General features: G+C 37.2%; 2 long non-coding RNA genes and 1 pseudogene across 2 annotated transcripts; 1 reads left to right on the plus strand and 2 right to left on the minus strand.

Moving 5' to 3' along the window:
• Nucleotides 1-17,977, plus strand: part of LOC127946116 (phenylalanine--tRNA ligase, mitochondrial-like) — a 140,625-nt pseudogene that overhangs the window by 22,627 nt on the left and 100,021 nt on the right.
• Nucleotides 903-9,522, minus strand: LOC127946477 (uncharacterized). The gene is made up of 4 exons (XR_008151096.1): nt 9,215-9,522; nt 8,542-8,559; nt 8,006-8,100; nt 903-7,398 (listed from the first exon to the last, which is right to left on the minus strand). It is a non-coding gene; the product is annotated as an uncharacterized LOC127946477 (long non-coding RNA).
• Nucleotides 9,614-17,902, minus strand: LOC127946480 (uncharacterized). Its single transcript, XR_008151100.1, has 3 exons — nt 17,438-17,902; nt 14,538-14,639; nt 9,614-14,345 (listed from the first exon to the last, which is right to left on the minus strand). It is a non-coding gene; the product is annotated as an uncharacterized LOC127946480 (long non-coding RNA).

Raw genomic sequence — 17,977 nt, forward strand, 5'->3', positions numbered from 1 at the left:
CGTCAGAACCCAACGTCAGGCTGACGTCGATTTCTAACGTTGGTCAGACGTTGCATTTTGGATGAAAATGAAAATATGGTTGACGTCAGAACCCAACGTCAGACTGACGTCGATCTCCAACGTTGGTCAGACGTTGCATTTTGAATGAAAATGAAAATCTGGTTGACGTCAGAACCCAACGTCAAGCTGACGCCGATTTCTAACGTTGGTTAGACGTTGCATTTTGGATGAAAATTAAAATCTGGTTGACGTCAGAACCCAATGTCAGGCTGACGTCGATCTCTAACGTTGGTCAGACGTTGCATATTGGATGAAAATGAAAATCTGGTTGATGTCAGAACCCAACGTCAGGCTGACGTCGATCTCCAACGTTGGTCAGATGTTGAATTTTGGATGAAAATGAAAATCTGGTTTAGGTCAGAACCCAACGTCAGGCTGACGTCGATCTCTAACGTTGGTCAGACGTTGCATATTGGATGAAAATGAAAATCTGGTTGACGTCCGAACCCAACGTCAGACTGACGTCAGTCTGCTACGTTGGTCAGACGTTGCATTTCGGATGAAAATCTGGTTGACGTCCGAACCCAACGTCAGACTGACGTCAGTCTGCTACGTTGGTCAGACGTTGCATTTCGGATGAAAATCTGGTTGACGTCAGAACCCAACGTCAGACAGACGTCAATCTCCAACGTTAGTCAGATATTGCATTTTGGATCAAAATGAAAATCTGGTTGACGTCTGAACCCAACGTCAGACTGACGTCAGTCTGCTACGTTGGTCAGACGTTGCATTTTGGATGAAAATGAAAATCTTTTTGACGTCAGAATCTAACGTCAGACTGTCTGAAAATGGAATACACAAATGTTTTGTGGTTTTATCAGAAAAATGACTAAGAGATGAACTGGATTATAACAAATATGATTTATTTATTCACATGTTGTATCATTTACATTTAACATGGAACAGAACATTTACAAAATAATTACATTTTAACATCAACATTATTGGAACTGAATAGTTTTGAAAACATTAACATACATTTTATTAACATCTTTCTTTTTTTCCTGCCACCTCCACCCACCCTGTCTGGTGCACAGTAACGTCGCAAGGGCTGTGCAAAGTGTGCAACTTCACTAGGCCTCACACCTCTAGAGGGCCTCGCCTGCATTTTATGTCATTTATATCTCATTTTTATTACTATTTTTTCCACCCATCTTGTCCTTTGGTAGACTAAAATAGTCATAGCGGATAGACAGTACAAGACTCTAAGTATAAGAATGAGTAAAGCTGTTTGTTGATAGGACGACAAAAAGTTATAAAGTTTAACTTTTAAATGGTCTAGAGCCCTGCATTTCACCCTGACTTTTTTTACACTCCAGGCCGGGTTTCGGGCCAATTTCCACAACATAGTTCAGATGCGGGCTGTCCTTAGGCCTGTTTAAGGCTTCTCCTTATTTTTATATTTAAGACATCCATCAATTAGTGATGAAAAAATTGCCGCACTGAGGGAAACAACACGAGACCGTGCTAACATGACTGTCAATAGCGGCTTAACAGTGTTAAGTGTCCCGCAGCATCACAGTGTTCTGCTTTTAAATGCACGCAAAAGGCTTAAGCTTGACATAAAGCATCTTCAAAAAATTATTACCATAAATGAGTCATGGGGTAAATAGGAATGAGATTGAATTATTTACTAATAAATAGTTTTCTGAGTTGGTGTAGCAAGGATGATGTTGCTAATCCTGACTCGCCAACTCTTAATTTTACAAGCCTTAAGAGAGAAGTTCATCTTTATGGATTATCTTTATAATGAATGAGTTTTTGTTTCTGATGTGTTGTATTTTGTTAAGTAGTCTTTTAAAGTTTTCTATAGATATATTTGTCACGTCCGTGAGTCATGTATTCACTGAGCTTTGGTTCATTTTTGTTAAGTGCTCCTGTTCAAGACGAGACGGTAGAAAGCGCATCATGACTATTTTCTTTTTTTTTTATAAAAGCACAACGATTTGTTGATAATGTGATTGCACACAAATAAAAGTAGACAATTTACAGTTACGAATGATGTATTACTCTTACCTTTATGAGCAAAAATTACTGCATATCCACTGAAAAAAATGCAAGTGATTGCACTGGCCAGCACGCTTTTGCTTGCACTCTCCGCACAAACTACTGGATATAGCGCACATTTATCTAGGTTTAATTTTTTAAAATACTTGAACTGTTTTATATATCTATAGATTTTATTTTAGGCAAGTCGTGATGATTTAAGAAGGCTAAACTGATCCATAGGTTCACTGTCTGGCACTGGCCGCTTGGCCATTAAAAAAAAAATCTAGGTCTAGGGATAGGGCTTAAATTTTAGGTCCGTGCAAGGCTCTAGGCTGGTCTGCCTCAGTGGTCGAGATGGCCAATCATATCAAAGAATGTGGGTCTTACTGTCACAACATAACTAGAGTTTGTGGAAAAATGTAAGCAGTAGCCTACGGTATTAGAGAACTGTTTTATGATTGAAATGTTCAGCGACTAAACATAATAGACTATCTAGAGATGCAAACTACTCAACCTTGTATGAAATTTCGCCCTTTTGAATTGAAAAAATGCGATAGGTTAATGATTCATGTAAAACATAAAATAAATGTGACAATAGACATTTGCGTTTTCGACTATTAAACATACGAATAAGAGTGAGAGTGCACATTTTAAAAGAAAATATTATTTTCAAATAGTGCAAATTGATTTTAGATGTAAAATTCAGCTGCAAAAACCTAGTACCGTTTAATTTCACTTTAATAGCAATAAACAGTTTCTTTTCTTTCCCAATAAAGTGAAATACTGAACATAAACATAGGAAGATGAGAAAATATTGGATCGCTCTTTCCATCTGAACTCTTCATATATAACTGTCTACAAGCCTAGAACTAATTTGAGCATTCTTATTAACTTATTATAATTATGATTGTAGATCCTTATGAGCTAGTGTGTGGCCATGATTTGTGCGCAAGCATGTCAGTGAGCAAGGCATCACAATCGAACAGATGCATGTTAAAGTTGAGTTTGTTGCGGTTCTGGCTTTGCTACCGTTCGGACGTTCTAGCCTACTGTTCTGCACTTCGCTTATTATTTCTGTACTTTTCTCAGATTTTTCTACGATTTTTTTACTTCAGCAGATCAGCACAGTGCTCAAACAAAATATTTTTGGCACAAACGCTAAAACTAAAAACTTTTTTTGACTGGAATAATACTACAAAAGAAGACTTTGCCTCCCACTGCCAGCAGCTTACATTCTGGAGATGGGAAAACAACTGCCTACATTCAAATGGAAGAGAGAGAAAATGCCTCCTGTTGGATCTACTTGTTGCATGAACTGCTGCAAACTTCTACAAAGAATTGTGATTCTTGAAACAAAGTTACTTGCTGGACTTCCAAAACAGGCGAAACACTCAGCAGACTGTCGTCATGGACCCTCTCAGCCGGTGAGTCCCGTGAATCTTCTGAATCTCAACAGTTTGTACCAAGTGTAGAGGAACAAGCCGAAACGGATCATCACACTAATCGATGGCACAAACAGGGTGCAAGACCCAGAGGAACACAAGACATCAGATTGTCATGAGTTTCTCGTATTGCTGCCGTAGCTTTCTCTACCCCAGATTCAACTATGACAAGGCTTGTAAATACCAGTATTCTACCTCCCACTATACATCTTGAAAACAGATTTGAAGAATTAATGAATGCGGGTGAGGAATCCCCAAATGTGATTAGCAGCTAACACCGTTACTTACAGACAGTGACATTCAGCTCAGAGCATAGCCGAGCCTAGGACACTGATAGTGGGTGACTCTATTATCAGAAACATCCGTAGCAGGACTACAATAACATGCTGCATTCCTCAAGCAACGGTCTCTTATGTGAACACGGAACTTCAGAAAATGAAGCACAAGACTACAAATCTAATTATCAATCCATGTGGGGAAGAATGATACTCTCAAAAAGCAGTCAAACATCCTTAAGAAGGACTTCAGTGAACTCTTTCAAACACTTTGAAGACTCCAAGTTCAGTCGTTCATCAGTGGACCACTCCCAACTGATAACACCATGCAGCCACAAAAAGCACTGCTGATGGACACCATCCCGGAAGAGACCTGCCCTCAGAGCTCCTCACAGACAGACTGTGATGTATCAAAACAGATACAAGACTCAGTACTCAAGGATGACTTTCTTGAAGACAGCCGGGGAAGCCAAGACAACATATCACAGCCACAAGAAACACCAGAGACACAACCCATCTCACCAGACACATTATTCCTCTCTCCAGCATCTCCACTTCTGTGCTTTTCACTGAAAATGGTAGAATTGGTGTATGCTTGGACTAAACTCTCTCACTCATTCGCTGCAAGCCCGCAAATGTCAACAAGAAAACAGCAGGGTCCCAAAACATCAAACCAAAAACAACTGATAGAAGCTCTCAGTGATATGTGTCGGGTCCCTGCTATTATAACCGCAACATTCACAAATGTTTAAAGAACAAGTGGGAACCCAGTGTGCCTGTAGCTTTCTCAATTTCACTTTTATCATGTGACAGAAAGTTTAAGGCCATCTTAAGCCGAAGGGCAAACTCACCTAATATGCATCAAACTAAAACTGATGTAATGACATAAAGCACTGCCATCAAGTTAGCATCTTTAAACATTCGCTCACTAAATCAGTCCTCAATGAAGCAGTCCTTCCTAACTTCACTTCCATGAGTGTTTGCAGGACTGTTAGGAGAGGTGGAGCTGCTTTTTTAAAGATGTCTATCAATGCAAACAAGTGTCATTTGGTCATGACTTGTCTTTTGAATATTTAGGGATTGTGCTAAAAGGTGCTCAACACATTCTTTTTATTATTATTTACAGGCCTCCAAAATACTCTTCAGCATTTGTTGAGGTAACAGAAATGTTATCAATGATTTCCTCAGAGTTTGACTGTTTTGCTAATGCAGGGGATTTTAATTTTCACATAGACAATGCAGAAAACAAAACTACAAACAAATGATAACAGTTCTAAATACCTTTGACTTGATTCAGCATGTGCATGGACCCACACAAAGGTGGACACACTAGATGTAATCATCAGTAGGGCTCTAAACATTTCATTCATTGTTATTAAGGACGTAGTACTATCTGATCACTTCTGTATTTTCTTTGATATATTGATCTCTGCTACCACTTACTCTAGAACTGTCTCTGTCAGAAGGATATGCTTTCAAATGTAGCCGCACTTAATAACCAGAGCCGTAGTTCGCTGACAAGTGGTGCATTATTGCGTTCAAAATCGCAGAAGAATCTCATGCGGTTATGAACGTGAGATTGCGTAGCTTGTCAGCGAACTACGGCTCTGTCTATTAAGTGCGGCTCCATTTGAAAGCAGGTTATTGACATCAACCGCTAATCACAGATCCAGCTTTACTGACGAGACATGCATGACAATTGCATGCAATTAATAGTGCAGCCCTAACAAGAACACTAGTGTACTATTTACGGAGGCCATATCTTTAACACCAACCGACTCTGTTGATATTCTCCTTGATTCCTTCAACTCAAAAGTTAAGAATGTTATTAATGATATTGCTCCAATAATAGTCAGTAAGAAAACAAACAACATTTTGGAAGACATAGTGCAGCAACTAAAATCATCAACTTGCTATATTGACACACTTCCCACATATTTTTTCAAAAGTGTGCTTAACTGTTTAGAAGTAAATCTCTTTCTGGGACTTTTCCAAACTCCCTGAAAACTGCAGTTGTTAAGCCCCTCCTGAAAAAGAGCAATCTTGATAACACCATTTTGAGCAATTATAGACCAATATCTAATCTTACTTTTATAGGCAAAATTATAGAAAAGGTAGTTTTTAATCAGCTGAATAAATACTTAAACATCTGGTTTCAGACCGCATCACAGCACAGAGACAGCACTCATTAAGATAATAAATGATATTAACTTAAATTGTGACTCTGGCAATATATCAGTGCTGGTATTGCTAGATCTCAGTGCTGCGTTTGACACTGTCGATCATAACATACTACTAGAGAGACTGGAAAACTGGGTCGGGCTTTCTGGGATGGTACTCAAATTGTTCAGGTCATACTTAAAAATGAGCGATCATTATGTGAGTCTAGGAGAGCATAAGTCTAAGTAGACATCCATGATATGTGGAGACCCACAAGGTTCAATTCTTGCACCGCTCTTGTTTAGCCTGTATATGCTTCCTCTAAGTAAAATAATGAGAAAGAACCTAATTGCCTATTACAGCTATGCTGATGATACCCAGATTTACCTAGCCTTATCTCCAAATGAATACAGCCCCACTGACTCCCTCTGCCAATGCATTGATGAAATTAATAGCTGGATGTGCCAGAACTTTCTTCAGTTAAACAAGGAAAAAACTGAAGTCATTGCATTTGGAAACAAAGATGAAGTTTTTAAGGTGAATGCATACTTTGACTCTAGGGGTCTAACAACTAAAAATCAAGACAGGAAACGTGGTGTGATTCTGGAGACAGACCTTAGTTTCAGTAGTCATGTCAAAGCAGTAACTAAATCAGCATACTATCATTTAAAAAACATTGCAAGAATTAGATGTTTTGTTTCCAGCCAAGACTTGGAGAAACTTGTTCATGCTTTATCACCAGCAGGGTGGACTATTGTAATAGGCTCCACACCGGCCTTCCCAAAAAGACCATTAGACAGCTGCAGCTCATCCAGAACACTGCTGCCAGGATTCTGACTAGAACATCTGAGCATATCACACCAGTCCTCATTAACTTCCAGTTACATTTAAGATTGATTTTAAAGTACTTCTACTTGTCTAGAAGTCACTCAAAGACCTAGGACCAAAATACATTGCTTCCAGAATCAGCCTCCAGAAGAGATCAGTTGTGCTAAAACACTAGTCACATTTAAATCTAGACTCAAAACTCATCTGTTTAGCTGTGCATTTATTGAATGAGCACTGTGCGATGTCCGACCTGATTGCACTGTATTTTATGTATCAACTGTAAGATCATTTTCTATTTCTAACTGTTTTAAATTCAAGTCAATTTTTTAATAATTTCCAAAGTTTTAAAATTGCTTGTTTTAGTTTTGTTCTTCATGATTATTTTACTTAATTTTATGTAAAGCACTTTGAATTACCATTTTGTTCGAAATTTGCTATATAAATAAACTTGCCTTGCCTTGCTACAGCAACCTCCCCCACCACACACACACATACACACGCAAAATTGTAGAGGGCCTCGCACATCAACTTTGCACAGGGCCTCTCACCCTCCTTGCGACGGCTCTGCTGGGGCATATTTTAAACAAAAGGCAGTGGCTGCTGCAGTATTTGCCCCGTCTCTTTTGATGTTTTCTGGACACTCTCTGTAAGAAATATTTGAATAAGAAAATGTGTAAGTATAGGATATGATGCACTATAGTAATCACTGAATGTAATCATTAACCACTTTTTTATGCCTTCCACAGAATACATTTAGACCACTTACACTATTGATTTGGTTTCTTAGAAAAAAATAAAAATCTACCCTAGCTTTAAGAGCCATGAATGTAAATTACATGCTATAAGTCATCAAAATATATTTCAGCTTGTGATGCAATTGACAAACACTAAGCAGACAATCTAGCAAAAGAAAACCATGACAACAAAGACACATTGCAGTATTTTTTTGCAGAGTGTCTTAAGGTAAATTAACATTTAATGTCTAATACATTAAATGCAAAAACAATTGTTAGAGAATGCAAAAACAATTGTTAGAGTTCTGAACAATAAAGATAGGCTGGCAACAGGAATGACCTGCCAATCAATAAGAAGTGTATATATGGAAGTTTGTGTGATTTCTGTGTGACAGATGAGTACCTACAATACGAGGTTACTGGTTTTCACTAAACCAACTAAAACAGAAACTAAACAACGCTGAATGTCACAATGATATTATGCTAATATTTGTATTATATGTTAATTTTGTTTTACCTGTGACAACAGTGTACAGATTGATCTTGGTGAAAGCAAGCTTCCCCTTCCCCCACTTCATACTGAAACAGGCCATGACCTCATTTTTCATCAACCTGTGGATACAAGAGTAATGCCCAAATAATTAATTATACATGACACATTATGAGGCAGGTGTTATAGTTTCTGTTACGTGTTCATCATATCTAGTATAATGCAGATATCATACAGGTCCTCCAGTTGGTACTAGATTAAAAGTCATAGGCTCACCCAAACTGGCAGGTTTTTATCTTATTGCAAAACAACTTATATTGTGCAATTTCAAAATTTAAAACCAACACTATTTCAACAACTTGGCCTGTAAATATTAATTTCATTCATTTTCTCCTTGCTAGCAACTGTAAAGTGCAAAATTATAGGATAACAGAAGAGCACACAAGAAAACCAGAAGAATCAGATTAACTACCTTCAATCTATTAATATTTTAATCTAATTAATGTAATATATTAAAGCAGATTGTTCTAGCGGCTCTTTTATAAATGAACAAAAAAACATACCTTACAACAATATGGCTTCTTCAGAACATGGCAAAGAGATAAATGCAAAACAAAGCAAAAACAAAACAAAAGTTATAACCTCATATAGTATAGCCCCTAAATTCACACTATATTAAATACTATACCTTAGTGATAAACTTGAACCCCAAATATAAAACTAGAGCTTGTAGAAGAAAAGGCTGTTTTTGCTTAAAATAAATAAAAAAGGAGCCTCTTTACATCGTGTGTAGAAATCTGACAGCTAAAGGAGATCCAAAATTTATTAAACACAGCAGAATATTAAGTTACTATAAACACCTGTATAACTAATTCGCATGACACAATTGAAGAAAAAAAAGCAATGAATCGAACAAATTTCATGATGAAAAGCTTAACGTTAAATTATTCGAAACAATAATAATAATAATATAATAATTAAAAACATATGTCTCAAGTTTAAACTTTATTTGAACTGTTTTTCAGCGCTAACAGTTAGATGGCTTTAATGACTCAGGCGTTTTTATTTCAGGGATATAACAGTTAACGTTACCATTTTTTAATTAATTATCTCTACCCATCGGTCTTGCAGCTAAAACACTTCGATGTATTTGATACGTATTACAAGTAATATCATTATATAGGGGGGCATAAACACTTTTACGTTATACATGATCTAATATCCAGATATACTCACCACAGTTTGAGCTGTAAGTGCACCGCAGGCCGCCTGATAAACTGATGCCTGCCGATCCAAAAAAGACCGCCAAGTAGTCGCAAAATGGCGCAATAGCGCGATGTCACCGTGTTGCATTATGTTTGGGCGTGGGATTATGGGGGGTGTGGCAAAAAAAAATACAAAAAAATACAAATAATAATCATAATAATAATAAAAATCCAAATAAAATAAACAATAATATACTTTAAATTAACTTGTATTATTCTGTAGTGCTTATTCACAAAATCCATACACAGAAAAAGTTGAAGCATATTCATCATTGATGGATGAGATCAACATTTAAATATGAAATTTGTCATTTTAAATTTTTAACTAGAATGTACTTTAAATATGAAAAATGCAAGTAAGAAGCAGCAATCAATCTGATCAATTATTTTATATATTTAAAAAAAACATATATAAGAACAGACTAAATTATAGCAAAGGAATTAGACATTTATATTGCATAATTATAAGACTGTACAATAAACAGTAATGCTTGCATTGTCTGCATGCACTCACTTTACTTTCCAACACAAAGATCAACAAGTTTATGTTTTGATAAACAATGTTTCCAGCCCAGAATTAAGTAAGCAATACTGTTTTGATCCTCCTAAATATGTCTTAACATGTTTGAGAGTGTTTGAATTGCATTATATTGCAAACAAGATTGTGTCACGGGCCAGCAAAGAAAGAACAGGGTCTGGGTCCAAATGCAGGGAAGATTAACTTTAACCCTCTGGAGTCTAAGAACAAAAAAGCCAACACGGCAAAAACAAAACCAAGATGCAAAAAAACACGAGAACCAGTAACACTTACAAGACGTTGAGGTGACAAGGTGGGCGGGGTCAGAAAAGAGACAGGACAAAAGCACATGGCACCAAACAAACACAACACTCACAGAAGACTGTGACAGAAAGACATAAGACTGTGACAGAAAGACAGAAAACTGTGACAGATTGGATATCAATTTATATAAACTGTTATGGTTCATGAATGGTCATGGGTCAAATTAAAGTCATAACACTTTATTTTCATAGTCCCTTTTGAATATTCTATTGACAATATAAGTATTGCACTTACATGTCAACTAACTCTCATTATAGTACTAATAGACTGTCTGCTTAATTTCTAATTCTGATGCTCTCCCAGAATATGTTTGACTGACTACAAGTAACTTTGCAAGAACATCAACTTATTCTAACACTCTAATGAAAGCAGGTACAGTCGTGGCCCAAAATATTGGCACCCTTTGTAAAAGTGACCAAAGAAGGTATGTATCCTTTCATTGGATAATAAGAAATGAAAAGTTTTTTCTCAAATGCTCATTGGACACAATTATTGGCCCCCCTAGAAATTTTTATGAGTAAAATATCTCTGAAGTATATTCCCATTCAAATTCACAATTTTGAGCACTCAAGCTTGATTATAAACATGAAATTATCCAGCTATGGCTATGGCTACCTGTTTCACAGAAATATAAAGAGGAGGGAAAACAAAGCCCAAATTCCCTTAATCATTCATCACAATGAGAAAAACCAAAGAATGTATTTCTGATGTGATAATTGAGATAATTGAGCTTAACAAATTGGTGAAGTGGCTTTAAGAGAAGAGCTAGAGCAGTGAAAATTCCCATTTCCACCATCAGGGCAATAATTAAGAATCTCCAATCAACATAAAATGTTACAAAACTGCTTGGAAGAGGACTTGTCTATATCGTCCTAATGTGTGGTGAGAAGGAGAGTTTGAGTAGCTAAAGACTCGCCAAAGGTCACAGCTGGAGAACTGCAGCAAATAGCGGAGTCTCTGGTTCAGAAAACCTTTTAAAAAAAGTCAAACAGAACCTACATCAACACATGTTGTTTGGGAGGGTTACAAGAAAAATTATCCTAGCTCATTCAAAAACAAACTAAAGCATAATTCAGTTATCAGCCAAGACTGGAACTTTAAATGTGAATGGCTTCTATGATCAGATGAAACCAAAAAAAATGAGATTTTTTTAGCAGCAAACACTCAAGATGGGTTAGGTGAACACAGAGAGAAAAAAGTAACCCATGTGCACAATGAAATATACTGCTGTATTTGTTTTTTTTCTGGGCCTATATTTCTGCTGGAGGCCCTAGACATCTTGTTTAGAAACATGGCATCATGGATTCTATCACATACCAACAGATAAAAAATCAGTAAGTTACTGTTAGTAATCTTATAATGGTCCATGTTTTGATCTTTCAACCATACAATAATCCAAACACAAACCTCGAAAACAACACAGAAATGGGTCACTGAGCTCAAAACCAAGCTTCTGCTATAGCCATTCCAGTCCTCTGACCTGAACCTTACAGAACATGAGAGGAGTGAACTGAAGAAGCACCAACATGGAGCTGGGAATCTAAAGGGTCTGGAGTGATTCTGGATGAAAGAATGGTCTCTGATCTCTTGTCAGGTGTTCTCTAACCTCATCAGGCATTATAGAAAAAAAAATAGACCTGTTAATCTGGCAAATGGAGGTTTCAAAAAGTACTGAATAAAAGGGTGCCATTAATTGTGGCCAATGTGTATTAGAAAAAAAAAAAAAACATTTATTTCATAATGATATTTCCCCCTGTTTTAAATTCTTATTATCCAATGAAAGAATACATTTTTGTGAATTTTTTGTATAAAAGTGCAAAACGATTAAAGCAGATGAATTTTCACACCCTTCTTTGATCATATTTACCAAGGGTGCTGATATTTTTGGCCACGACTGTAGGTGCAACAACGCAACAACATAAATTTCAAAAGGAACCATAACAATAAAGTGAAACCACTATATTAAATAACAATTAAAAAAAATAAAATAATTTGATGTTATAATTTGACGTTGTTTGGATGTTACCATTATGACGCCTTGAAAACACTGGATTATGGTTGCCATACCTGATGACTAAATATCAGTATTTGATGTCAATCTGACGTTGGTTTAAGAGGTTGACTCGACGTTGGATTTTGATTTGCTAATGCCACAACCTAAAACTAACTACAGATAAACATCAAATGATGTTTTAATTTGAAGTTGTGTGGACGTTGCCATTATGACGTCTAGAAAACGTTGGATTATGGTTGCCATACCTGACGACTTAATATCAGTATTTGATGTCAATGTGACGTTGGCCTGAGACGTTGGCTCGACGTTGGGTTTAGGTTAGTTAATGTCACAACCTAAAAACAAACTAAAGATCAAAGTCAAATGGCGTTATAATTTGACGTTGTTTCGACATTAACATTATGACGTCTTGAAGACGTTGGATTTTGGTTGCCATACCTGACGACTAAACATCAGTTTTTGATGTCAATGTGACATTGGCTTGAGATGTTGGCTCGACGGTGGATTTTGGTTAGTTAATGTCACAACCTAAAACTAACTACAGATCAACGTCAAATTATGTTTTAATTTTACGTTGTTTGGACGTTGCCATTATGACGTCTAGAAAATGTTGGATTTTGGTTGCCATACCTGATGACTTAATATCAGTATTTGATGTCAGTGTGACGTTGGCTTGAGACGTTGGCTCGACGTTGGATTTTAGTTAGTTAATGCCACAACCTAAAACTAACTACAGATCAACGTCAAATGATGTTTTAATTTGACGTTGTTTGTACGTTGCCATTATGACGTCTAGATAACGTTGGATTTTGGTTGCCATACATGACGACTTAAGATCAGTATTTGATGTCAGTCTGACGTTGGCTTGAGACGTTGGCTCGACGTTGGATTTTGGTTAGTTAATGTCACAACCTAAAAACAAACTAAAGATCAAAGTCAAATGACGTTAGAATTTGACGTTGTTTGGACATTAACATTATGACTTTTGGTTGCCATACCTGGCGACTAAATATCAGTATTTGATGTCAACCTGACGTTGGCTTGAGACGTTGTCTTGACGCTGGATTTTTGTTGGTTAATGCCACAGCTTAAAACTAACTACAGATCAACGTCAAATGATGTTTTAATTTGACGTTGTTTGGACGTTGCCATTATGACGTCTAGAAAACGTTGGATTTTGGTTACCATACCTGACAACTTAATATCAGTTTTTGATGTCAATGTGACGTTGGCTTGAGACATTGGCTCGACGTTGGATTTTGGTTAGTTAATGCCACAACCTAAAACTAACTACAGATCAACATCAAATGATGTTTTAATTGGACGTTGTGTGGACGTTGCCATTATGATGTCTAGAAAACGTTGGATTATGGTTGCCATACCTGACGACTAAATATCAGTATTTGATGTCAATGTGACGTTGGCCTGAGACGTTGGCTTGACGTTGGGTTTAGGTTAGTTAATATCACAACACAACCTAAAAACAAACTAAAGATCAAAGTCAAACAATGTTTTAATTTTACGTTGTTTGGACGTTGCCATTATGATGCTTTGTAGACGTTGGATTTTGGTTGCCATACCTGATGACTAAATATCATTATTTGATGTCAATCTGACGTTGGCTTGAGACATTGTCTTGATGTTGGATTTTGGTTAGTTAATGCCACAACCTAAAACTAACTACAGATCAACGTCAAATGATGTTTTAATTTGACGTTGTTTGGACGTTGCAATTATGACGTCTAGAAAATTTTGGATTGTGGTTGCCATACCTGACGACTTAATATCAGTATTTGATGTCAGTGTGACGTTGGCTTGAGACGTTGGCTCGACGTTGGATTTTGGTTAGTTAATGTCACAACCTACAACTAACTACAGATCCACGTCAAATGATGTTTTAACTTGACGTTGTTTGGACGTTGCCATTATGACGTCTAGAAAACGTTTAGATTTTGGTTGCCATACCTGACGACTTAAAATCAGTATTTGATGTCAGTGTGACATTGGCTTGAGACGTTGACTAGACGTTGGATTTTGGTTAGTTAATGCCACAACCTAAAACTAACTACAGATCAACGTCAAATGATGTTTTAATTTGACGTTGTTTGGACGTTGCCATTATGACGTCTAGAAAACATTGGATTTTGGTTGCCATACCTGACGACTAAACATCAGTTTTTGATGTCAGTGTGACATTGGCTTGAGACGTTGGCTCGACGTTGGATTTTGGTTAGTTAATGCCACAACCTAAAACTAACTACAGATCAACGTCAAATGATGTTTTAACTTGACGTTGTTTGGACGTTGCCATTATGACGTCTAGAAAACGTTGGATTTTGGTTGCCATACCTGACGACTTAAAATCAGTATTTGATGTCAGTGTGACATTGGCTTGAGACGTTGGCTAGACGTTGGATTTTGGTTATTTAATGCCACAACCTAAAACTAACTACAGATCAACGTCAAATGATGTTTTAATTTGACGTTGTTTGGACGTTGCCATTATGACGTCTAGAAAACATTGGATTTTGGTTGCCATACCTGACGACTAAACATCAGTTTTTTATGTCAGTGTGACATTGGCTTGAGACGTTGGCTCGACGTTGGATTTTGGTTAGTTAATGCCACAACCTAAAACTAACTACAGATCAACGTCAAATGATGTTTTAATTTGACGTTATTTGGACGTTGCCATTATGACTGCTAGAAAACTTTGGATTTTGGTTGCCATACCTGACATCTTAATATCAGTATTTGATGTCAGTGTGACATTGGCTTGAGACGTTGGCTCGACGTTGGATTTTGGTTAGTTAATGCCACAACCTAAAACTAACTACAGATCAACGTCAAATGATGTTTTAATTTGACGTTGTTTGGACGTTGCCATTATGACGTCTAGAAAACATTGGATTTTGGTTGCCATACCTGACGACTAAACATCAGTTTTTGATGTCAGTGTGACATTGGCTTGAGACGTTGGCTCGACGTTGGATTTTGGTTAGTTAATGCCACAACCTAAAACTAACTACAGATCAACGTCAAATGATGTTTTAATTTGACGTTGTTTGGACGTTGCCATTATGACGTCTAGAAAACGTTGGATTTTGGTTGCCATACCTGACGACTTAATATCAGTATTTGATGTCAATGTGACGTTGGCTTGAGACGTTGACTCGACGTTGGATTTTGGTTAGTTAATGCCACAACCTAAAACTAACTACAGATCAACGTCAAATGATGTTTTAATTTGACATTGTTTCGACGTTGCCGTTATGACGTCTAGAAAACGTTGGATTTTGGTTGCCATACCTGACGACTTAATATCAGTATTTGATGTCAGTGTGACGTTGGCTTGAGACATTGGCTCGACGTTGGATTTTAGTTAGTTAATGCCACAACCTAAAACTAACTACAGATCAACGTCAAATGATGTTTTAATTTGACGTTGTTTGGACGTTGCCATTATGACTGCTAGAAAACGTTGGATTTTGGTTGCCATACCTGACGACTAAACATCAGTTTTTGATGTCAATATGACATTGGCTTAAGACGTTGGCTCGACGTTGGATTTTGGTTAGTTAATGCCACAACCTAAAACTAACTACAGATCAGCGTCAAATGATGTTTTAATTTGACGTTGTTTGGACGTTGCCATTATGACTGCTAGAAAACGTTGGATTTTGGTTGCCATACCTGACGACTAAATATCAGTATTTGATGTCAGTGTGACATTGGCTTAAGACGTTGGCTCGACGTTGGATTTTGGTTAGTTAATGCCACAACCTAAAACTAACTACAGATCAACGTCAAATGATGTTTTAATTTGACGTTGTTTGGATGTTGCCAATTTGACATCTAAACAACGTTGGATTTTGGTTGGTTAATGCCACAACCTAAAACTAACTACAGATCAACGTCAAATGATGTTTTAATTTGACGTTGTTTCGACGTTGCCGTTATGACGTCTAGAAAACGTTGGATTTTGGTTGCCATACCTGACGACTTAAGATCAGTATTTGATGTCAGTGTGACATTGGCTTGAGACGTTGGCTCGACGTTGGATTTTGGTTAGTTAATGCCACAACCTAAAACTAACTACAAATCAACGTCAAATGATGTTTTAATTTGACGTTGTTTGGACGTTGCCATTATGACGTCTAGAAAACGTTGGATTATGGTTGCCATACCTGACGACTAAACATCAGTATTTGATGTCAATGTGACGTTGGCTTGAGACGTTGGCTAGACGTTGGGTTTAGGTTAGTTAATGCCACAACCTAAAAAAAACTACAGATCAACGTCAAATGATGTTTTAATTTGACGTTGTTTGGACGTTGCCATTATGACGTCTAGATAACGTTGGATTTTGGTTGCCATACCTGACATCTTAATATCAGTATTTGATGTCAGTGTGACGTTGGCTTGAGACGTTGGCTCGACGTTGGATTTTGGTTAGTTAATGCCACAACCTAAAACTAACTACAGATCAACGTCAAATGATGTTTTAATTTGACGTTGTTTCGACGTTGCCGTTATGACATCTAGAAAACGTTGGATTTTGGTTGCCATACCTGACGACTTAAGATCAGTATTTGATGTCAGTGTGACATTGGCTTGAGACGTTGGCTCGACGTTGGATTTTGGTTAGTTAATGCCACAACCTAAAACTAACTACAAATCAACGTCAAATGATGTTTTAATTTGACGTTGTTTGGACGTTGCCATTATGACGTCTAGAAAACGTTGGATTATGGTTGCCATACCTGACGACTAAACATCAGTATTTGATGTCAATGTGACGTTGGCTTGAGACGTTGGCTAGACGTTGGGTTTAGGTTAGTTAATGCCACAACCTAAAAAAAACTACAGATCAACGTCAAATGATGTTTTAATTTGACGTTGTTTGGACGTTGCCATTATGACGTCTAGATAACGTTGGATTTTGGTTGCCATACCTGACATCTTAATATCAGTATTTGATGTCAGTGTGACGTTGGCTTGAGACGTTGGCTCGACGTTGGATTTTGGTTAGTTAATGCCACAACCTAAAACTAACTACAGATCAACGTCAAATGATGTTTTAATTTGACGTTGTTTCGACGTTGCCATTATGACGTCTAGAAAACGTTGGATTTTGGTTGCCATACCTGACGACTTAAGATCAGTATTTGATGTCAGTGTGACATTGGCTTGAGACGTTGGCTCGACGTTGGATTTTGGTTAGTTAATGCCACAACCTAAAACTAACTACAGATCAACGTCAAATGATGTTTTAATTTGACGTTGTTTGGACGTTGCCATTATGACGTCTAGAAAACGTTGGATTATGGTTGCCATACCTGACGACTAAACATCAGTTTTTGATGTCAGTGTGACATTGGCTTGAGACGTTGGCTCGACGTTGGATTTTGGTTAGTTAATGCCACAACCAAAACTAACTACAGATCAACGTCAAATGATGTTTTAATTTGACGTTGTTTGGACGTTGCCATTAGGACGTCTAGAAAACGTTGGATTTTGGTTGCCATACCTGACGACTTAATATCAGTATTTGATGTCAATGTGACGTTGGCTTGAGACGTTGGCTCGACGTTGGATTTTGGTTAGTTAATGCCACAACCTAAAACTAACTACAGATCAACGTCAAATGATGTTTTAATTTGACGTTGTTTCGACGTTGCCGTTATGACGTCTAGAAAACGTTGGATTTTGGTTGCCATACCTGACGACTTAAGATCAGTATTTGATGTCAGTGTGACATTGGCTTGAGACGTTGGCTCGACGTTGGATTTTGGTTAGTTAATGCCACAACCTAAAACTAACTACAGATCAACGTCAAATTATGTTTTAATTTGACATTGTTTGGACGTTGCCATTAT

This window comes from Carassius gibelio, chromosome A24 (genome assembly GCF_023724105.1).
Source record: "Carassius gibelio isolate Cgi1373 ecotype wild population from Czech Republic chromosome A24, carGib1.2-hapl.c, whole genome shotgun sequence".
NCBI lineage: Eukaryota > Metazoa > Chordata > Actinopteri > Cypriniformes > Cyprinidae > Carassius > Carassius gibelio.